The sequence below is a fragment of the Molossus molossus genome, unplaced genomic scaffold, assembly GCF_014108415.1.
Source record: "Molossus molossus isolate mMolMol1 unplaced genomic scaffold, mMolMol1.p scaffold_m16_p_12, whole genome shotgun sequence".
NCBI classification, from domain to species: Eukaryota; Metazoa; Chordata; class Mammalia; order Chiroptera; family Molossidae; genus Molossus; species Molossus molossus.
Window position 1 is genome coordinate 41,488,785 of NW_023425347.1, and position 24,775 is coordinate 41,513,559.

The window sequence follows — 24,775 nt, forward strand, 5'->3', positions numbered from 1 at the left end:
GTGCACACTGACCGTACAGGAGATAATCTTTGCAAAAAGCCCAGAAGTAGGAATAATTTTAGACTTCTATGAGTCAATGCTTCATCAAGCCTGTTATTGGCTCCTTTTGGCTACTTGGCTCTTATGAATCCAGAAAACTGGGTGCTAAATCTTAGAGGGTTTAATTTCAAGAAAAACAAAGCACAATATAAATAAATCAAGACAGGAAAGTTTAAGTTAAAACACAACTATATGTGCTAAAATAAAAAAGACTGGAAAGAAATACAACAAAATGTTAACAATGCCTTTCTTAAGATTGCTGGCATGAACAATGGCTTTTATTTTCTTGCTTGTTCTGATATTTATAAATTTTCTACAATAGTATTTCTACTCTAACCAGAAAAAGAAAAATCGATAAAAAGTACAATCTAACGGCTGAAACTTCTGTTAGGTACAAAATGAATACATTTTACCACTGGTAATGCCTTTGGCTAGAGAGGAAAGATGATTTCCATAGAAGGATTACAATGTTTCATATTTAATTAATTGGAAAAGCTTTGGGCAAAATCAGAACTACAGATTCTGGAAGCTGAAGAGAGTGAAGATTTGACAGACACAAGGAAGAAAAGGTAAAATCAATGAAACATCTCCCAGACAGTGAGAACAGTCTGTTATGGAGTCTGAGAGAGCACAAAGAATGGGAAAACAAGGCAAAGTGAACCTAATAAGAAAGCGAATAACAGATGAGAAAAGAGGAGGAAGTAAACTGGCCCTGAGTCTGAAAGTAAAGGGCCAGGACAGGATTCTGTATTTTGAATGTCAAAATTAAGAAACTCCATGGGGAGGCAAGTTTATGGAATGAACATAACCTTGGAGTCAGATTGATTTCTACTTTAGGGGGGACTCTAAGTCATTAGCATTAGGTCTGTTTTATTAACACTATAGCTTTCCCTTTACTTCCAAGAAAAAGCACATATAATGCTTTTACTCTTCATAATTCACTTACTTAGTCAAATATTCATTGATTTTTCTGAATCCGTAGTCCATCTGCTTGCAAAACATTCATTGACTACATGGGACTAAATAAGTATTGGTTGATGTTAATGTACATACATGCAATAAAACTGTCAACTCAGTAATCTTTTTGGTATACCTGAGTATATAAGGAAAGCATCAATGGGAGGTGGAGGCAGCACTGTCTGAAAGGTAGTGTACATAATAGAAAGAGCATGGTCTTTGGCCTCAGAAAATGGGTTCAAATCCTGGCTCTGCCGGTTGCTGCTTGTTACATTTGATTATATTAAAATGTTGAGCCTCATTTCTTTATCCTTAAACTGGGAACAATACCTTCTTCCTAATATAAATTTTGTAAGGGTTAAATAAGATATATACACACACACACATATATATATATATATATATATATATATATATATATATATATATATAAAAGGATATAACAATGCCAGGTATGCAATAAACCTCAATAAGTGGTAGCTCTAATTATCATTGTTGTTAACATACTCAAGTTTGCGGTCAACATACTGCAACTTAGAGTTTCAAGAAAAAGATCTAATTTAGCTTTCTTTGTTTCAGTCAACTTTTGGATTATTAGTATGAAAATGATCTCGTTTTCCTCAGATGGGAAATGGTTAATTCATAGAACTAGGTATGAAATGGACTCATCTACATTCTCAAATGTTTCTCTGTCAAGGTCAATGGTACCAGTTTTCTGTTCCTCAAGTGGTTCAATTTGGGGCTGGTCAGAAACCCAAAGAAAGCAGATGGGCCAGCAGGAGAGCTCCGGAGAAGTCCTCAGGGAGAGGATGCTTATGCTTGATGAGCCTCTGAGACTTTGGGTTTCTATTTCAGATACATGGGGTTAGTCAGTGAGCTTTATACCTGAACCCAACATTTGGGTCTTAACTCAGCTACAATCATACACCCGCCCTACCGTCTTCACAGTTGCAATGTGAGGGGATAGTCTCATACTCCAGTTGAGTTTACGATTTTGGTGGGATAACAATTTGCACTTTCATTGGGCACAGAAGAGAGAAAGACATGTTTGCTGGGGTTTACCTAGCTTTTATGGTGAAATGCCAGCCCTTTCAACTACTCCTTTGCTTTGCTTTCACTGGTCAAAGAGCTCATTATGGAAACTTGGAATAATATAAATATAGGACAGCTGGTTATTTATCCCAGAGAAGCTTTATATATCCTGAGCTTTATTCATTATTAAAATACACCTTGGATCCCACCTTTTCTATCAGAACTTCATAATGTATAAAACTGAGATGAGCACATACATATATATTTTACTGATATTAATATTTATTTTCTATATGTTGATTTTACCTCTATAAACTGTGGAGGGCAGGGACCACACTTTATATTCTTTTTATAGTGCTTTGTTGTGGAGCAGTTTTGGACATGTCATTGATCCCCAATAAAATTAGTTAAATGACTTAAAAAAAAATGTTCACCCAAGGATATGTTTTTCATTGATTCTAGAAAGAGAGGAAGAGAGAGGGTGAGAAAGAGAGAGAGAGAGAGAGAGACATTGATGTGAGAGAGAAACATCAATTGTTTGCATCATGCACGTGCTCAGACTGGGGATCGAACCCACAAACCTTCTATGCACAGGATGATGCTTTAACCACTGAGCCACACAGACCAGGGCTAGATGCCTTTTTAAAAAAAGGTCTCCAAACATTTCTTTGGTGAGACCAAAGAGTCAATTTGCTTTCTACTGTTTTATAATTTTAAAGTTTACGTGATGGCAAAGAGCATCCATTTTATTTTATTTTATTTTATTTTATTTTATTTTATTTTATTTTATTTTATTTTATTTTATTTTATTTTATTTTATTTTATTTTATTATTTATTATTTATTTTTCATCTTCACCCAAGAACATTTTTGCAAATAGAGCAGGAGTGAGAGAAGGAGGAAGAGAGAGAGAGAGAGACATTGATGTGAGAGAGACACATCGATTAGTTGCCACCCACACAACCCAACCAGGGCCAGGGACAAACTGCAACCGAGGTATGTGCCCTTAGAGGGAACCAAACCCAGGTCTCTCTGGTCTGCAGGCTAACACTCTAACCACTGAGCCAAACCAGCCAAGGCAAATAGAATCCATTTTAAATGACTCCTTTTATTCTTGAAATGATGGGATCAGTGGGTGAGAGGAGTGGGCAGACGGAGGTAGTGCATCCTAGAATATGTGGCTGGAAGTTTTCACTAAAAATCAACCTTCCTTTTTTATGCTTCTTTATTTCTTCAGATGGAGGCTAATAGCTCAAGGTCACTCAGAAAGTTCAGATGCAGATTCGGGACTAGAACCCCAAAATACTATCCCACCATACATTTATAACAGGGACACTTTTCCTGTTACAGGAATGGACAGTATTAATTTATGTCTCTTACATTACCATAGAAATAAAAGTTTATTTATAACATATAGACCCCAGAAAAGTTATACTGAACTATTTGAACATAAAACAATTTTAAATGTCTGAAGTATTACACTAAAACATTGTCTTAATAGCTAACATTATCCTTTCTACCATAGATATTACTTGTCTTACTTTCAATATTATAGTGGTGTGATATTCAATATTATATTTATTAAGACAATAATATTGGTATAGTTATCATTTCAAGATTGTATTAATTAAGATAAGAGATATTTACTGGATTATATTTTGAGAGTAGAATAATAAAAGAATATTCACCCGGAGATTTGGATGAGAATTAATATTGGAAATAGTAGCTATTATTTTTATGAATAATGTTCTCTTCCAATAAAAACTTATTATTAATACCTATTCTTTAGAAGACACATCGTTTTTTGTTTTTGTTTACTTGCCAAATTTTGCCTCTTCAAATGTTTTTAACACCAAGTATTGCTGTTGATACAATATTATAACAGAATGGTTAAATTAAACAGTTTAGGTCTTCTTCTTCGAATTAATAGTCTTTAAATGGCTTAGCAGATGACTTGTTTCAGCTTTATAATACCATTTTCTGCATTTGGGTTATTAAAATAAAAATATAGCCACAGTCAGCGAAAGCATTTGCAACACATATCTAAATCAAGTTAAACAAACCATATCCCTACACGAGTTAAAAGATTGTGTTCACCTTAAAAACAAACTTAGCAAATAGTGACCAATTACATTTTGGAGACGAGAACACCGAGTCAGAGAGCAGCTACCGACTACTTGCGGATTGAACCCAGGTGGTGCGTGATTCTGTTAACCTCCAAGAGTGTTGTTTTCTCTGATCGGTCACCTTCCATCCCGACAGGAAACGGGGGGGATGGTAGATTTGACAAATATGCTTTTGCTAAGGGGGGCGGGGGGAGTCCAATGACTTGCTCTGGCCGAGGAGCACCGCGGATCTGATTCTGAGACGTGAAGGAGGGACCCCAGTGGAAGCATGGAGTCTTGGCAAAGCTGCCGGGGAGGTGCAGTCATGCTCTCTCCATAAACGGGCTTATTAAGATCGAAGGGTAATCCTAACCATCCGTGTGTGATTTGGAAGCACAGTGCCTCCATCCTCTTGAAAGGCTTTTTGTTTCGTAGGTTTCCTTTTATTCTGCTTCCTGAAACTCGACGCCAACTGATGTTTGCATGTTTGTGAAATGGCAAGGAGCCTTCTAATTGCGTCTCCCGCGACACTGTGCACTGGGCTGGCAGGCGCCCTGCTTTTAGGTCACTTCACCAGTCACACCACCTAGGGCTAGCCAGGGGTCCACTCAAAGGGCAGGGGGATGCCAATTATTTTCCTTCCTGGCATTTACATGAAAGGTATAATATATCTCCTTTAGGAGGGAGACTGCTGAAGGGGAATGGGGACTTTGGTTCCCTTAGTAATTCCCACAACCACTGAGTTTCTGGACTAAAGAAGAATGGAAAAATTGAAACAATGTGAGGAGGCAGAATAGAAATGCTCTCGTGAGTCAGTACATTCAGGGTGTACTGGGTGCCAGGCAATATTTTAAGTGCTTTATGTGTACTCATTGTTTCTACTACGCCGCGGCCCTTGGAAGTGGATGCTGTCATTGCTCCCACTTTGTGGACGAGAGAATTGAGGCCACAGCTAGTCATCGGGAGAACTGCAGTTGGAATTTAGGTTGGCTCTGAACCTTGGTTATTAATCATTTTGCTACAGGTGAGATTAAAGATCTCGTACCAGTCCACCTTAACACAGAATCCATACATAGCTTCAGGAATATACAATTACTTAAGGAGCAGAAAAGCTAATGAAGACCATGATTCAGAGAAATGGAAATACTATCAGGTCATTCTCTATAAATCCCTTCATCCCGTACTTCCTCGTCTGATACCACATGTGATAGCAGCAGCCTCTGCGGGATGATCTGTACCTCTTCCTGCATCTACAAAGAAATACATCCTAATCATTTTGAGCTTTGTTTATATAAATGACAGATCTAATTGCTCTCCACTTGATTACGTGCTTTGTGATGTCCTGACATACTTCAGGGAGGAGTCTCCTATGATCACGAGAATACGTGAATACTTCTGTAAGAAATTTAGGCAGTCAGCCTTGTGCAGTATGCAACAGATAACCTGACGTTGAAGAGAGGGAACTCCCAGATGTAGTTAGTTCTTCTCTCAGCACTATCCAGAATCCTGACTCTACCCTCTACTGAGAGATTACCTGGCGAAATAACTTAGAAAATCTTCAATATATAAAGGGCAACACATTTACACAATGCTGGAATTCATACTATAACTGAATCCATTATGCCTTATTTTGAAAGGAATCATTTACCTTAGAATCTACGTAGGCTCCATACTCTTCAGAACTAGTTGGGGTGTTTAGAGTAAGTGGTCTGCAACCTAAAGAAGGAAGACAAACAAACCCACAGTTCAAAGTCACATTGAAAAGAACGTCCGTAGGATTGAAGATACAGTCACATGTATGTTAAATATTGTTTTGAGTCAGATTCAAATGATAAAGGCATTTACCAGTTTGGAGGTTCCAAGAGGGAGAATTCAGATGAGATGGAATATCAGTGTGTGTGCTTTAAGTATCAGCTCAGATAAAAAGTAAGAGGGTCTAAAATGATTCCTGGAACTGAACAACCCAGCTGAACCCAGGAGGCAGGAGCAGGCTGCTTCTGGGGAAACCAGTTAATGAAAAGATCAATTGCACTCTTATCCTGTTAGTCATTAGATAGCCATTGATGCCACCTGCTTACTTTAAATGTAAAAGTACAGGCCAGCCAATGGAAAGCTGCCACCATCTCTTCGAGACCCCTTTTCTATCTGCTCTAGTGATTGGAGGGAAAAGGCCAGACTGACCCTTAGACGCTGAGCACCTATTCCTCTGGTAACCCCAGATGTGAGGGCAAATCAGAAAGCAAGTGTACCTAGGAAGAAGGGCGGGTGCGTGGTTTCCTCTTCGATGAGCATAGGAGGAGTTGGTCGAGTTAATATTAATGTGAACTCCTGAGACATTTTACGTGTAAAATGTAAAATGGCTCAGAGAATTTTTTTTTCTTCTCAGGTAATCATCTGTCTCAGATCTGAAGTGGCTGCCTCTTACCCACACATGGATTACTATGAACGTTGTGTTTGCCTTGATGGTCTTTGAGGACCACTCATTTTCAGTCGTTAATTTTTCCTTCCCAAAGCGTTTTTTAAAAAAGGTGTACCTGTCTTAGATGAGTATCAGTGGCCAACGATGAAAGGTTCAAATGAAAAATTATGTGTTTTCTAAAGCAAAGTGAGTGTGTACTCACCCCTGGTAGAGAGAAAGAAACTATTTCTTTATTTTTTAATAACGGTAACAGGATCTTTTCCCTCAGAGGCTATTATTTACTTTTCTCAGCTGTTGCAAACTCCAGCTGTAAATGGGCCTCCCGACTTTTTCACATGCTCTGAGGTTACACTTAGCCGGGCAGTGGAGGTGAAGTGGGGTGGCTCTGGATCATCCCCCCTTGTAGCAGGTAAGTATTCATTTCTCTTTGAATAAAATTACCATATTTAATTTACTTGGTGGACTTTTGATGGTATGCATATTTATTAATTATTGATTATGACTATTCAAGCAGTTAGTATTTATTTGGTTACCAAGTAATAGCTTTCTTTCCATGTTGAACATTCCTGTTCCTGTCAAAAACATTCAGTGTGCAGTAAAATGCTGCTCTAGGAGAGGAATGGAGAAATGTAGCAGATACTTAAAGCTTCTCAAAGCAGGGAGGCCATGAAGCTCACTCGTGACCTGTTAACTAAGTACTGCTCTCTCGTCTGCTCATTCTAGTCTCTGAAAGTCAAAGCACTGTAGTTCTGAATACTTAAAACTCATTCCTGCTTAACAGTAAGTAGATGGATAGATTTTCCCATCAACCGAGTCTTATACCAGCAAGGGGAAATCAAGCACTGTCTCTAGTAAAAAGGGCGATGACATTTATAAAAAGAACTGACTTAAAAAAAAACAAAACATTATTTATTAAATTTTTAAACAATTAAATTCCAAGATGACAATTTGGGAACATTTTTGCGTTTGGGAGGCTTAGATTTGTTGTTAATTGTTTCTTGAAATTTATTTATTGATTTTTTTTATTTTGAAAATGGAAAATCTTTATTTATTTATTTATTTCATTTATTGATTTTAGAAAGATAGGAAGTAAGAGGGAGACAGAGATAGAAACATCGATGAAAGAGAACATTGACTGGCTGCCTCCCGCATGCCCCACTCTGGGGATCGGGCCCACAACCTGGGCATGTGCCCTGACCAGGAATCAAACCGGTGACCTCTTTGTGCATGGGTCTGTATGCTCAACCACTGAGCCACACCAGCCATACTGTTTCTTGAATTTAAAGGTGTTGGTAAATATCACTTCAATATCCTTGACTGAATGAAGTATATTGTGAAAAATACTGCTCTTTTACATGAGCACATTACTAATGAGAGAGAAAGAGATTTTTGGAGAGGAACAGGTTTTATTTTTTCAACATACTATAAGTTTGACAGGAAATAAAGCAGGATAAACAAGTACTTCAGGAGTACAAAGGCTAATCTCAGCTTGCTGAGTGAGACAGCAAAACTTGACCTTCCAGTGGTGGATGGGGAATGGACATCCATCCATTCACCATGTGACTTGGCATCAAATGACAGTCTTTGTATGCAGTCAAAGCAAATCTGATACTGAATTTTGCTCCCTCCCAGTTATGGTGAGGGTCTAACATAGCTGTAAAAGTTCCATGATGAGTAACAAATAAAAATGTGCTCAACAGACTCATCTCTAGGCTTCACACTACCCTTGGTTACGTATCGTTATTAATGGGCATAGTATACTATGGTTGAAAATACGAAAGAATAAAGTAGCATTTAAAGTTTTTTCCTCTCAATTTTATCATTTCATAGTTAAGGTAATAGATATGAGATTAACATAGAAATGACGAATGTGTGAAGGTGTAATTTTGTAAAGAAGGGATATCTTCATCTGTAATAAAAAGCTAATCTTTGTAGGATAAATTAGCATTGGCTATCAAACTATGCCATCTTTAAGGGGACAAGGTACTTGATTAATTTTTGTTATTTATAGTACTAAGGATACCTTTTGAATTAATAGACAAACTTCTGTTTTTTATGATTTTTTTTTAATCCTCACCTGAGGACATTTTTCTATATTTTGGTCAGATAGAGTGGGAGGGAGAGAGAGAGAAATATCGATGTGAAAGGGACACATCGAGTGGCTGCCACCTGCATGACCCAACCAGGGACAGGGAAAAAATGCAACCGGGGTACGTGCTCTTAGCGGGAACCAAACCCAGGTCTCTCTGGACCACAGGCTGACGCTCTAACTGCTGAGCCAAACTGGGCAGGGCTAGACTTCTGTTTTTTAAATAGGCATTTATATTTGCAAATTCAGAATTCAAGGAATTTTCAACATGTTCCTGAGAGTTTAGGTGCATGGTAAAAAGTTCAATAAACACCACATTGGATGATTTAGATGTAACAGAAATAGAATTAATTTCTATGTGTGTCTTTTATATACAGACCATACATACATTAGTCCCCCCTTATCTGAGTGGAATACACTCCAGGATATGCAGTGGATACTTGAAACTGCAGAGAGGACCAGATCCTACATGTACTGTTTTTTTCTATCCACATGTATCTATGATAAAGCTTAATGTATAAAGAAGGCACAGTAAGATATTAACATAAGTAGTAATAAAATAGAATACTATATTATAATATAAAATTATAACACTATATTGAAATAAAAGTTATATAAAGATGGTTTCTCTCTCTCTCAAAATATCTTATTGTATTGTACAGCATGGATCACTTAGACAAAGAAACGACTCACGGCCTGGGTAGGAGAGCAATAGAGTGGGAGGGCGCAGGACTTCACTACGTACTAAGAACAATACGGCATTTAAAAGTCATGAGTTGTGTATCTCTGGAATTTTCTGTTTTATAGTTTTGGACTGCTATTGACCGCAGATAACAAACTGTGGAAAGCAAAACTGCCAATAAGGGAAGACTATAATTTTGTGAGTAATCCTTATAAGGGCAGCATTAACCAGGTGTAGTTAAAAGTACAAAAGATGTTATTTTTTGGTAATGTTGGCAATGCCTTGTTTATCAGAATTTGGCTTACTAGTCTCCTTTGAATACTGTTGCTATTTATAGTTGTTGAATAAAAACTGTTTTGAAAAGAGTTGCTGTGTGTATAATTTCTTCAAATTTTGAAGTCATTTTCTTTGGGGAAATTTCCTTGTTCAAATCAATAGCATTTTAATAAACAAGTCAGATGTTTCAGTAACTATTATTCCTCCTGCAGTGGTAGCAACAGTATTAAAAAAATGCAAACTCAGGACTTAAAAAACTCAGTTAGGAAAGAGTATTTTTTTTATTGACATATAACTGATTAACAATATATTCATTTTAAGCGTATAACATAGTTATTAGAGATTTATATATATTAGGAAGTGATCACCATGATAAGTCTAGTTACCTCTGTCACCATACACAATTATTATAATATTATTGACTGTAGTCTTTATGCTTTTTGTTACATCTTTGTGACTTATTTTTTAACTTGAAGTTTGTACTCTTTAATCCCCTCCATCAACTTCACTGATCCTTTCAACCCTGTTCCTCTGGCAAACACCAGTTTGTTCTCTGTATCTATGATTCTGATTCTGTTATTTTTTTGTTTATTTATTTTGTTTTTCAAATTCTGCACATTAAGTAAAATCATATGGTATTTGTCTTTCTCCATCTGACTTTTTATTCTTAAAATAATTTTTTTTGTAATTGATTTTAGAGAGAGAGGAAGGGAGAGGGAGAAAGATAGAGACATAGATGAGAGAACATCAATTGGCTGCCTCCTGCATGCCCTGCACTGGGGATCAGCCCACAACCTGGGCATGTGCCCTGACTGGGAATTGAACTGGTGTCCTCTTGGTGCATGGGGCAACGTTCAACCACTGAGCCACAACCACAGAGCCCACAGCCGGGCTCTGTCTGACTTTTTTCACTAAGCACAATATTCTCCTTGTTTATCCATGTTGTCACAAATGGCAAGATGTTATTTTTTTTTTTATGACTGAGTAATATTCCATTCATCTATCAATGGGCACATAGGTTGCTTCCATATCTTGATTATGGTAAATAACACTGCAATGAACACAGAGATACTTATGGCTTTTTTGAATTAGTGTTTTCATTTTCTTCAGATAATTACCTAATATTGGAATTGCTGGGTTGTAGAGTAAATCTAGTTTTAATTACTTGAGACACACTTCTATACTGTTGACCATAGTGACCACCAGTTTATTAACAGCATTCAAGGGTTGCATTTTCTCCACATTCTTGCCAACACTTCTATTTTTTGTCTTTTTGACAATAGCCATTCTGATAGGTGTGAGATAGTAGCTCATTGTAATTTTGCTTTACATTTTCCTGATGATTAATGATGTTGAACAACTTTTCATGTGCCTTTTGGAGAAAAAGTATTCTTTTAAACTGTAATTTGGGGGGCGGGGATCAATGATATTCAAGAAAAAATAAGTTCCAAGTAAGAGAAAAGTAACACTTTTATCATCAAGATGAAAAGGAAGAAAGTATAATTATGAGTCCATACTGAGGGAAGAGTACATAATTCAATATGAAAAAAGTTCAAGAATGAAAGGAAGCCAGTTTAGAGAAAAAGTACACCCAGTAAAATAGAGGCACATTCCAGTATCATTTGAGGTTATCCTTTACATCTTAAAGAGAAACATTTATTTTGATACATTTTGAGAAAACTTCACAGCCTTAATATTTTTGTTACTTAAAAATTCACGTGTCTTTTACCCGACTAGTGTGCTCATGCCTGGACTAACGATGATACACCGAACTAACTGCACCTTCTGTTTTAGGAGCCTTGTAAAACTTATAAGGAAAGATTAGCACCCTGTTTTCCTGCGTCTTACAGCCTAGGGAAGCTTTTAAAACCACAAGTAATATCATCACTTCCCCAATGAAAACAATGACTCGGAGTATTCTAAGTGGAATGGAGCTTTCTTAGTCTGACCTCCTAGCTTGGAGCCTCATCTTCCAGAATGGGAACCCAGACAGCAAGCAATCAGCCAGGAAGGGTGCTGATGTTAGACCAGAGGAGTGAATTAACCAGAAATCCAATTTAAGTAGATCAGAGCAGGACAGAGAGTGTACTTACTCAATAATAAACATAACAAATCATTTTAGCCATATTTAAAATGTAGTAGTACCATTTTAAAATAATATGCTATGTAATATACCATACTGGTGCTATAATAGTACTTAATAATAGTACTAAATTTAACAGTAAATAGTCTTTGTAGTGCAATTAGGTACTGAGGACATGGAAGTGAACTAGTTGGTCAAGGTCTCTGCTTTCACAGACACAAAACAATTTACAGCTGAGAAAGAGGGAGGGAGAGAGGGAGAAAAACATGTGTGATGAAAGCATCTAGTTCTAGAAGAATGTTTCTGCTTATGTTAAACTGAGTCTAAAGCTGTGAAGATTGTATAATAGGCTACTGTGATAGTCCAGACAAGGAAGAGACTACAGAGAGCCTAGCCTAGGTGGGAGCAATGGGAATTAAAAGAAAGAGAAAGATGCAGGTATTTCAGAGATAATCAATGGAAATTTGCAACTGCTGAGATATGCAGTAAAGGGAAGGAAGACACATCAGTTAGAAAGTTGGAGCATCATTGGAGAAACTGGGTTGCTGCCCATCTGGTGTGGCTCAGTGGATTGAGCATCATCCCATGCACCAAGATGTCACGGGTTTGATTCCTGGTCAGGGTACATGCCAGGGTTTCAGGCTCTATCCCCAGTAGGGGGCACGCAGGAGGCAGCTGATCAATGTTTCTATCTCTCCCTCTCAGTAAGTAGCTGGAAGTGTTGATTGTAAATTAGGGGAGACAAGAATTAGCATTCAGGTGTTTTCTCATGGATAAGATAGTCAAAACTGTAGGACTGACTATCGTAATTAAAGGTAAGGGAAAATGAGTCTCCATAGCAGTGGGCATTCTGAGAAATGACATCATTCAGGGAAGCACAATTAGAGTTAAGGTGAGGAAGAATAATAGAAAACAGTTAAAGACTGATTCCTATATGATCAACACTCTTCTAAGGATTTTACAGGGTTAACTTAATTGTCACAACAACTCCCAGAAAGTAGACATTGTTATTAACCCTGTTTTATAGATGCAGGTACAGAGAGATTGCTACATCCATGCAGCTCAGAAGCAGTCGGGTCAGGATCCAAACGTGGAGAACTTAGCCTCAGAGCCTTTGTCTTGAACCACAGTGCTGTAGTAGGTCTTAGGCAGAGTGAGTGGTTTTGAAATGAGGCTTGCTCTCACTAAAACAGAAATCCTACAGATTAAATTAAGTAGATAGATTAGCAAAGCAGACATTCCAGGGCATAAGGCTGAACTTGAGTGATGGCAACATGCCTTAGAAACACAGGTGAAAGAGTGGGTTTTGATATGAAGCCAACGGCCACTTATAAAATCATTTTGTTACACTTTTGACAAGTATTATGAAGGAAAGTTCAGGATTCTGTGGGAGTCTATATTAAGGGTCCTACCGACAAGGTGTAGGGGGTGGCTCTCAGGGAAGTCTCCCTTGAGAAAGTGACATTTCCACAGAGACCTACATCGTGGTAGGATTTAGCAGGACAAAGGGAAAAGGGGGCACTCTGGATTTGAGGGCCCTTCGGCAGAGGAACTTGCAAGATTCAAGGAGAAAAGAAATCTGGGGCAAAGGTAAGGGGGAAAAGGCCCTAATGATTTTGGGCTTTATCCTAAGAGTAGTGGGAAGATATTGAAGGGATTAAGAAAGAGAGAGTGACAAAATTAAAGCTACGAGAGGCTAAGTAAACTGTCCAAGATCATACAACTACTAATTCACTGAGCCGAAAGGAAACGCAGGTCATCCCAGTTCCAAGGAACTTTCTCTCACAAAACCACATTACCGTACAGGGCTGGGCTGCAAAATGTGGAACAACCAGCTTTCTGGGGAAAAACAATAATTTACAGCATTTTCTGTTATCAGTGGTGCAGCTACCATTGCTGATTTCTGGCTACTAATATGCAGTTACCGAATGCAGAGCTGGGAAGACATACTCTGTGTTATACCATTATATGGTATTTCTAATATTAAGATACAATACATGAAACTATCCTCAGGAACAAGGAAAATAATGTACTGTATAGTAATAATTATAAAGTGATGAGTTCTATGTATTTATTACTTTTTTTTTTAAAAAAAAAGAATAGTTATTGATTTTAGAGAAGAAAGGAGAGGGAGAGAGAGAGAGAGAGAAACATTGATCAGCTGCCTCCTGCACACCCCCTTCTGAAACCCAGGCATATGTCCTGACTGGGACTTGAACCTGCAACCTTTTGGTGCATGGAAGGACACCCAACCAACTGAGCCACACGGGCCAGGGCTATTACTTTTGTTTTTCATATAATGTATTAATTCACAATTTATACAATTAATTTTTACTGGTGGCTCTTTGGGGAAACAAGCCGCTTGCCAAATTGGTGACAATTTAATAATTGGATCTCCTGAGCAGGTTCAAGCAGGTGCCCGCGCACCATGGTTACCACCTCAAAGAACTATTTCTTGGAGGCACATTTTTATTTTCCTGCTTTAGTTTGGGGAGATGGTCCCAGGAATCTAAGGTAAAAGCTCAATTCTGTCTTTGCACTTATCTCATTATGTGGATCATCAGAACATATTCAGTGAAAATAATTCTTTTTTTTTTTTCACTTATTTGTTTTGTTTTCGCCACAAACAGGGCAAGAGTAGAGGGAGCCAGGGGCCCCTGGGGGCAGGGCTGTGCAATGTCCTCCTTGGGAAACCAGGTGACTAATAGCAAACATTCTGGCTGACCCCTCACCATTGTTTCGCTCCCATTGTTTCAGATAGAGGAACATGTTTCTGATTCCAGATACAGACTTATAACTCTTGAATTGGATCTGAATGCACATTCTCTGGATTCATCATCATTCAGTTCTATTATCATTGTGCAACCTCCTCATAGGAAAACCACTGGGTCCTAAAATAAAATGTTCAGAAACGTGCAAATGAAAATAGCCTCAAATCTCGGATGTTGGTAGCATTCCTTGAGTTTCTGTGGCCTCAGAAAGGACAATCATAATATTTTTCTGGCTGTCTTATCTTGATTTATAATTTGAATCTCCATAAATGATAATAGAGAGGGCAATTATCAAAGAAACAGAAAGGGCAATTATCATTAAATTGAGAACACATCACACATTCAACAGGATGAATGACTGAGCTGAAAACAGATTTTGTGGATCTTGTAACTGTTCCAACAGAACTTAATGGAAGCAACTTCATCTCCCCACTCCTCCAATTAACCAGATGACTTTGGATATATTTTCTTTTCCTTAGAAGATAACACCAGGCCTGTTAATCTACCCTGCCTGAATGCTGACACTACTTAGGACATGTAAATTTGTGAGACTAAACCAGTTGCTGTTTGCCTAGTGTTAAAAAAAAGCTTTTTTCTTCTTTTTTTTTTTTTTGGTAAAAACAGTAGAGAAAAATTAGTTCTCTTGTTTGTACATGTGTGATTGCAGGGGACTGCAGACACTCGTCTCATCTGTTCTCACCCCTTGCGATGAATCTTGTTAAGTGACTGGACTGGTATTTTTTGTTCATGAAGTTAAATAATAGACTGGACATTGAAGTTTCCCTGCAGGGCCTTTTGTCTTGGTTTGATGAGTTGAACAAATTAGAATCCAAGCTATGGGGCATTAGTTATTATTACTACAGATATTAAGTAACAGGTAAGTGTTTTTAAATGCCTTTTGTGGGGAATTCTTAACGTTTGGATTTAGTATTTTAAGGAGTAGAATTATAGACATCTTCTTGAAGTCTGGAAGAAGAAGAAAAAACCAAAAAATTATTTTGTTAGTATATCTGCATAGTAAAAATAGTGTCATGAATATCAATATCTGCTTATATGAAGCCTAATGTAACCTGAGCTAATAGATTAACAAGGAATAACAAGGATTTCTCTCTTTCATGTTAAGTGGGGTTCACAGAGAGATAAGCCCTAGCATACTTATTTTTGTAATACATGGGTCATGAAGAAACTAAACATGGGACGATGGAAATGCTCAGATGAATTTAGTTTATGTTTATTTCATCTGGCTTCAGCTTTCCCCATTCTGCTCCTGGACAGAGCCAGTCACCTGCTATTGATGAATTTTAACCAGTAAGGTTTGTTTATCTGCGAATAAAGAACCATAAGGTGATCCCAGCACACTCTTAATTATAAAGTTCAGACATTATAGTAATGGACGGAAAAGTGAGATAAGATCACTCAAAAGAAAGAAAACGAAAATTGACTAATCACCTATTATTTGTCAGGTATATTAACTATATGTAATTTTAATGTTGCCACCATCTGGTATCAAACCTGCGAGTCCTGTATTGGTGGGTCCTCCTCACCTAACCAAAAACCAATCAGTTAAATTTTACCATGTTGTGCGGTGACTTCTGCAAGTACATCCTCCTTTACGTCGGAGGCCTGCGCTGTGCCTGCCACGTGCCAGTTCTGGTGTTTTGTTGCTGGAGAAAAGAATATATTGTCTGGCTGCCGGCAATACTCCATATTAGTGCTGAATGTTTTCCTTTCAAATGCATATGATTCTCTAATGCATCGTCTTTTTCTTCTTGTCTTTTTTTTTTCCCTAGCTCGTACTTTCCCCATGTTCTAGAGCAGTCTTTCCATGTAAGAAATATTTGACAACTTAGTCAAAAAAGAAAACAGACACAATTTCTGGCTATGGAAAATGGGAGTGAGCTGGGGGTCTATGATACCCTCATGTTTTGAGGAAATAAATGGTTAGCTTTATCAGTTCCGTCTTGGTCAATGAGTTTGTATTGAAATACTAAGCTCTGAAAAACAAGAAGCAGTTTTATTTTAAACTTTCCCCAAAGTTCTGAGTTCCTACAATTTGTTGAAATCTCAACAATCACCATATGTTGCTTAAGTGATTTACTTTTGGACATCCTCACCAACGGGGTTGGTGCTGGGGAAATTCCCCATGAATTCTAGGAAGTTATTCTTTGGATATGATGTTTACTTCCTTTGATGTCATAATTTCAGTTGATAAATTTAAACATTTATTTTTAACGTGGTTGAAACTTAGTCCACATTCTGTTTCAGTTTCTATGTCAAATACTGGTGGAGCGGAAAGGAATTCATGAATCACTATCCTCATATCTTGAATAAAAAAGTGATCTTAATATTATTTTAATATGTTTTACTGTGTTTGCAAACATGAGAGGAATTTTGGAACAATAAAAATGGAAAATGCATCAAAGTTTCCTTATCATTAATACTTTTGGGGATTGGTACATTATTATCAGTTGTCCAGTCTTTTTAAAATTTTTTCCTGAATGATTCTTCACTGATTTTTACAAAGAGAGAGGAAGGAAGAGGGAGAGAGAAAAAGAAACACCAGTGCGAGAGCGAACCATCAACTAGCTGCCTTCCACATGCCCCCCACCAGGGATAGAGCCCAAAGTCCCAGCAGGTGCCCTGATCGGGAATCTAACTGGCAACCATTCAGTGCAGGGGATGACACCCAACCAACTGAGCCACACTGGCCAGGGCTTGTCCAGTTCTTTTGTTGAAATTCTTTTCAGTTATGTTTAACGCCTACAGGAATTCCTCGAGGCATGCCTTGGTGTCTGATTTTACAGCTAAGAGAAGTCAACACTCTCATGTCAAGAACGGAGCAAACGGCAGAGCCAGCGCGAGGACCTAGACCCAGTCTTGTCTGACCCTGAAGCTGGTGGCGCAGCGCAGGTCTCTCAGATCCCGACTGTGGGCAGCTCCTCTGGGGGCCGAGGGGGCCTTGCTCGTAGATTTAGTGCTTCCTAGAACAGTTTTAGTTAAGAATGGCTCCAGATGATATTGATCCTAATTTTTAATACATTTAAATAAATCAGAATGTCAACCTCTCTGCTCATAATTCTCCCCTAATGCCAATCGTATTTCCATTTTCCACAACCGAAAACCCAAAATGTGTGTTTCTTCCAGTTCAATGTTCAATAGTAATAGGAGTTTATTTACTTATTCACTCATTAATTGAACAACTCTCATTATATAATAGTCTTTTTTTTTTTTTCCTAGGCCCTGGACAAACATGAAGCCCCTGTGGTAGTGAATTTGATATTTGGATGGGAGGGAGAGAAAATAAACACATACACACACACATGCAAACATAATTAGAAAGTAAGGTCAAACAGCAATACATTCAATAAAGAAAAATAAAATGGGATAAGGACCCAACTTTTATTAAAAATACATTACTATTGCCAGACACTGGTCTAAGTTCATTATACAGATTCATTTATTCTCACAGAACTTTATGTGGAAAATATTGTATTTGTGGTGGATTGAAGATAGTGACAAATTATTCACCAGTCCCGAGACTGAGAGGTAGAGTTTAATCCTTCTCCTTTGAACGTGAGTTGGCTTTAGTGACTTGCTTGATGACTAGAATGGGTCTGAGCCTAGCCTAGCCTAGCCTTTGACTGTAGACTTCTGCCGTGTTCTGCAGGAGCCCCGAGCTGCCATGTAGGAAGTCAGACTAAGGCATCCATGTGGTGAGAAAGCCCGAGCCACACGGAGAGCTCAGGTGTAAATCGAGCCCGAGAGAGCTCCCGGTGTATAATCCACCTGCCTGCTAATGCACCATGTTAGATGGCCAACCCACTCACACCTTCCAGTGACTCCAATTCCCGCTGCTGTCTGCCTGTCCCGGAATGACAAACTCCAAGTGAGGACCACCGAGTGGTGCCTAGTGAAGGGCTTTAGAAGGAGCTTCCCCCAAATAGGCCACTTTGGCAGGTGAACCACTTTGAGCGCAAGTCAATCAATACCCAGCAGACTCAAGAAAAACTTGTCTCTCTCTCTTTTAACTGCCTAAATGAATTTAGATAGAGGGTCTGGTCACCAGAGATAATGATGGAAAGTGTGGGCTAGGTTTGAGAAGCTGGGGGGAGCCTGTTTGTTCCAAGTCCTTTCTGTGTTCCATTGTCTGTGTGGCATGACACACATTCGTTCTTCCTGTCTCCCGTGAGCCGTGTTCCTTCCCTTTGTAGCTCCAGATCCCTGACTCCTTCTTAACTCAGGGTGGCACACAAGCCTAAACTACCAGATCCCTGACCCCTTCTTTTTTTTTTTTTTTTTTTATCCTCACCCGAAGACATTTTTTCATTTCTGTTCAGATAGAGTGGGAGGGAGAGAGAGGAAGAGAGAGAGAGAGAAACATCGAAGTGAAATGGACACATCGAGTGGCTGCCACCCACATGACCCAACCAGGGCCGGGGACAAACTGCAACCTGAGGTACATGCCCTTAGTGGAAACTAAACCCGAGTTTCTCTGGACCGCAGGCTGATGCTCTAACTGCTGAGCCAAACCAGCCAGGGCCCTGACCCCTTCTTAACTCAGGATGGCACACAAACCTAAACTACCAGACTATTGGGGGTGTCCCATGTCTTTGTGGGACTCCTGTGTATACATAATTTGTTCTTCTCCTGTTCATCGGTCTTATTTAATGATTAGACTAGCCAAAAGAACCCAGAAAGACAATATAAAGCTTTTTCTCCTATACACTATTTAGTCCACAGGAAAGTGAGAGATAATAATAAATAGTTGTTTTAAGCCACTAAGTTTTGGAGTGTTTTCTTATGCAGCAATGAGTAATTGGAACAATTATAACCTTTCTTTTATAGGTTGGAAAACCCAGGGAGAAAAGGGTTAAGTAATTTGCTCACCAAACAGTAGAATCTTGACTCAAACCCTGGGAGACTGACCCCAAGCACTGTTTGGAATTCTCCCCTACATAACCTTACCCTAGAGTGAGACCGGCATTCCCAGGTGCCTCTGACTAAATGCGGCAGTTGCCGACTATTTTACGTTTGATTTTCTCCATTGAATCACAGCCACGAAAACGCAGGGCACACTGCCATTGGAATACCATGGTTGAAGCCAGGGGACTTCTGCGAAGTAACCTTGTGTATCCTTGGCCTGGAAGTGTCATGTTGTCTGTGACCTTATGTGGATTGGAATTTTAAGAAAAAGAAAAAGTATATGGAGGAGATTGCCCAGTGCTAATCTATACCCTTCTCATTGTGGTGTGAAATTATGAGAGATATTCAAGTGAAATAGGAAATCGCATGGCACTTTGAGGAAAGAAAAGGACGAGAACGTAATTTTGTTGAGTGAAAGGACCAGTGGTTGTCACCAAATCACATTCTCCAGCACACAAATAGTTTGCATCTCTGGTCCAAGACGCAGCACTGATGTTCGGGTGGGAACGGAGGAACCGGATGTCTGGAGCATGAACCAAGACGCCGCTGAGCCAGATGTTGCTTCCTCCGCGTGGAGGGACAGATACACGTGTCATGTGCCAAGCGAGCCCGCGTATGAGTCCTGAGACATCTTCCTTAGGGTATTTACAGTTTATTTCAGCCGTTTCCATTCCTGAAAACTTTGCATACACACAACAGGACAGCTCATGACAGCTCCAAGCAAAGAACTGGGTAGACGCTGCGCAGTCCCTCCTCCTCGAGCCTTCCAGGGGGAACTCCTGGTACCCCTGAAACTTTCCTGTTGGACCATTATACAATCCGGTGCCTTTCCCAAGCAGGAAACACGATGTTCCAGAGACAACTTGACCTCCTACTTGAAAATGGGGGTGGGGAGGCGAGGCGGGAGAGACAAACAGGCCAGGCCTCAGTATACGTAATCCACAGACCCAGTCGCAAATACAAACAAGTTCATTTTGTTAAGAACGCAGGGTAACATTTCACTTAAGACAAAACCCCAATCATGTATTCTCCTCTGGAGTACTTCTTATGCATCCTTGAGTTTTAAAAGTTCAAGTGTTGCATAAAAAAATCAACGTAATTACAGAAAGCAGTCCTTAAATAGGAATATCCTGTTTGGTTTCCTGCACACTCGCTGGGGTGGCTCCTTCGAGCCCTTGACAACATGCAGCTCCAAGAGGAAAACATCAGGGCTGCGTGCTGATCTGGGTTTTCACAGACGGCTCCCCAGCAGTAGGGCTGTTGTCCCCTTGTGTAGGCTGACAATCGCCCTATTGTTTACTTTCCCGTCAGAAAAGCGATGCTGCTTTTCTTCACTGTGCATGGTCCCCCTAATCCTAGCAGTCATGTTCACTCAGCAGTAAGCCCACATATATGGTTCCCAGGGGACTTTCAAAGGCATGAGATAGATTAGCATCTCTGTGGCTTGATGCAGTGGGCGACACATTCAACAGTAGTAAACATTTTAAAGGGTGGTCGGTAGGACATTATTTGCTGGAGAACAATTTTGCTCCCGAGGTGGAAAAAAGTTCGCAATAACTTTTGGGTAGTCAATCCACTGCTGGAGGGATAATACAACCACCTGAACCTCTTGCCCTCTCAGCATTTCATTCTGTGTAAAAGGGAGGGAAGAAAAAAAGCTCAATTGTGTGCTGATGAATTAGAAAACTTCATGAACATTCAAGAAATACACATGCCACTCCAAATTAACCCTTCGCAGGCAAGGTATTCATCCTTTCTGTCAGATGCTGTGGGAAGTTTGTCTTGTTAGCAAGGAAGCCCACAGAAGTAATATTATCCTTAAAAAAACAAAACAAAACAAAACAAAACACAAAAAACAGGCAGTCTCGGTTCTGGAAAACTCAGTCGCGTGGTTCTTCCCGTCCCCATTTCAGCCCGAAAGCCGAAGCTCAGCGAATGAAATCCGATTTCCTCTCGCCTTCCAGAGCGTCCCGGGTTTACAAGGGAATGCGGTTTTGCATTTTAAATCAGTTCCATCCGAACCCGGATCACAGGGCTGCTAATTCTGTCTCCAGTTCCCAGCCCTCCCTCGCGTTCCAACCCTGAATCGGAATGGGACCCCCAGGTTCTCCGGGGGCCCCACTCGCGGGCCTGGCTGAGCCGGGCCCCTCAGCTCCTCGCGGCCGTTTCCTGGCGCGGTTCCTGGGGATCTGCGGTGAGTGGCAGGTCTGGAATGACTTTCCACCCTGTCGGGCTGTGGTCGGGCTTCGTGGGGTTTCTTTGTTAGACTGGCCACTGCTAGTCGATTCCCTTGAAAATATCTGGTTTTCTCTTAAAGAAAGAAAGAAGAAAAAGCAGCTCCGGACTCCGCACCTTACCCCCCCCCCCCCCAAACACACACACAAAACAAGCCGGGTCCCCCTGGATATCCTTGGGGGGAGGCAGAGAAGAGGGAGGGCCCAGCCGGCAGCCTGCGCAGACCCTGGGAAGGCCCCGCTTCCTCGACCTGCCCTGCGGACCTGCTGTTTCCTGGAAGAATCAGGGACACATTGTACTACCACGTTTTTACCTTGTAACAAGTTAAAATAAGCCAAACATATAACACGTGGATTTGGGGAGCGCGGAGTTTCTTTTTCATTCAGAAGAAAGCCCCAGAATTGGTCAAACAGAACGGGGCCACTTCGAGTGGGTTCGGCGGGAGTTTTCCACGGACGCCCAGGGCGAGTTGGCTCTCCCAGCCGCGCCTTCTTCAGCCGGCGCTCAGCAGTCTGGTATTTCATCGCTTAGTTGGAGGGTGGGGGGGAGAACAACGTGTGGTTGCCAACATTTTATAGTACCAAGTCAGGCTATTGCAAAAACACAACTGTCATTGAATGCTCACATCATTTCTTAAAAGCAGGACACGGGACATGGCTGGGGCCGGGAGGGAGAGAGCTGCATCTCAGAGCACAGAGCAGCCTTAGCCAGAAGGAAGGGTCTGCCACCGCACACCCCCGTGCCCCAGGGCCTTCAGACACAGCCGGTCCAGCACCAGGCCAACCCCTGCCCCTCGTCACCTCCGCACAGGCCCTTGCTCGGACTGGAAGTCAGTTCCCTGGGACACTGGAGGAGCTCTCCACTTGCATCTAACCTTCCCTGCCCCACTTCTCAGGATGTACTTGTAACAGCTTGGCTGGATGTTATCTGCTGGCGTGTTATCTGTCCCCTCCACGTCAATACTCAGTTCAGGGGGTCATGAGCCTCATATCATGTGTTCACCTCTTTTCCTCCACTCCCCAAAATGTTGCCTGGTACTTGTGAGGTATTCAGTACACATTTGTTTTATTTATATATGTGTATAATTTTATAGTCCTTATTTTTCTCATTTTATCGTGGACAAGAGTGTAGGCACACCGGGCCCTGTTCTGTGTATGGAAACCACTGTTTTCAGAAAGGGACTGGACAGTCCCTGGGGGTTTAGATTAGGGCACAGCGGAAAGAGGGTGACACTCGGTGCCTGTACACGTTCCTGCAGCTGATTTTGAATAGCGGAGTGCGAGGCACGTTTCCCAGGTGGATGGTTGGCTGCAAGCGCCCCAGGACAGATACAGGGGAGAAGACATATTCCTCAAACAGAGTGAAGCCGCGTGGAGGCCCATTCCTTCCTCCCCAGGGGACGGAAGTTTCTAGATTTAGCACGGGTTCTTAGCCTCCTGGCTCTTTACACCTCTTGAATAGTTTAGAACAACAAGAGAATGTTTAATTACTATTAGAGTGTAAACATCTATTGGATAAAAAATAAGCAGCGGTAGCCTCCAGGTGACAGCACAGTGAACTACAGCCTTTCAAAACCATTCACCGTGAACAGCAAAACTGGGAAGTCAGTTTCCCAAGCAGGCATTACCACCGAGGAGAAAGGGCCTTTGTAGAAAAACTTATTTCTGCAATGCATTATGTATAGCTCACAAATATAAAGAGATTTCCAACGTGTATATTCCAAATTTTTGTGCCATCTGGTATTCTAGATAAGCGGTTCAAAATTTTTTTCCTGAAAAATATCACTTCTAGGCATGGGGGCTCATTTAGGTACATTCCCACCCTCATGCCTCCCCTGACCAACAAAATAGAGGATGTGCCCGTGTGTACCTAATGCAAGTTTTGCACAGATTGTTCTGTTTGTTTTAAAGTTTGGGTCTAATATCTGCTCTTGCCACCCTTCTGAGTAAAAGTAACTGGAGTAACAAGAGATACACAAATAAATGAGATCTGGCCACTGGTAAAAAAAAATGAGAGTTCAGAGTACACACATGAATTCATGCATGTATGTGTGTACATGTGTATGTGTGTGTGTTGTGTGCATATATATATGATAGAGTCAACATATATTGATCATTATATTAATGATGACAAAATTAATGGAAAGTGGGAAAAGTACAGATCTTTTAAAATTTTCTTCATATACTCTCTCTCTCCGTTTGCCTTTCTCTTTCTTATTCTTTTTATGCGACGGAATGGAATAGGGCTGGGAAATTTAGAAAGCCTCTGTTGATTAATCCATCATATTTTGACAACTGAATTCCCAGAAACAGAGTATGAGACTTTTTGCACAAAGTGACGTTTTGACTGGAGTCTTTCAAGTCCCAGCCTATGAAGTATTGAGAGAAGGACTGCCCCATATTGGGTCCTCAAATCCTGGCAGCTTCTAGTACTGTTATTAATTGCTCCTATTAAAAAACAAAGGATTTCAATGTCCGTCCGGCCAATTCTGTCATCTCAATACCATCTCAACTGCTATGTCAGAGAATGTTTTGTAAGAAGTAAAGACTGATAATCAGGCAAGCAAGGAAACTTTTATACTGAAGAATAAGAGTAAAAATATTAATTGGTTTAGGGGGTGGGAAGAGATAAACCAGAGAACTTTTATGCATATATGCAGAACCAATGGACACAGACAATAATGTGGGGAAGGCAGGAGGAGAGTGGGTGTGGAGAGGAAGGGGTCAGTGGGAGAATAAAGGGAAACATTTGGAATACTCTCACTAATAAAGATAAAAAATGTTAATTGGTTTAAAACTCAGGAAAGTGAGATTTGGAGTCATCACCCATAGGATGAACTTGTCTTATTTTATGATTGTATATCACAAAGATTAAAAATAAAACCAAGGCGTAACTTCATCGCTATTTGAAATTTAAAAAATGTTCATTTACATTTCAGAACTGCCCTGGTAGAATAACAAAGGTTGGTATATTTGGTAAAAGTGGGCTGTGGACAGAGTAGCTGGTGACAAGGCTTTTAAGCGGTCATGCAGGACAGGGACCTCCCTGGCACTAAGCTGACTCCAATGCTTTTGCAGCTGCTCTATGGTTTACTGTGCGCTTTGCATCAGCTCTAAGACTGTACTGCATACCGTTGCGTCTGTTAGAAAATCATTATGGTGCAAT

General features: G+C 40.2%; 1 long non-coding RNA gene across 1 annotated transcript in view; it reads right to left on the reverse strand.

Annotated features, from left to right (window-relative positions):
* The window catches only part of LOC118627087, a 247,161-nt gene that overhangs the window by 113,376 nt on the left and 109,010 nt on the right, over positions 1–24,775 (reverse strand). Inside the window, exon 2 of the long non-coding RNA XR_004959008.1 lies at positions 5,781–5,848. This is a non-coding gene — a long non-coding RNA (uncharacterized LOC118627087). The remainder of the gene's footprint in view (positions 1–5,780; positions 5,849–24,775) is intronic.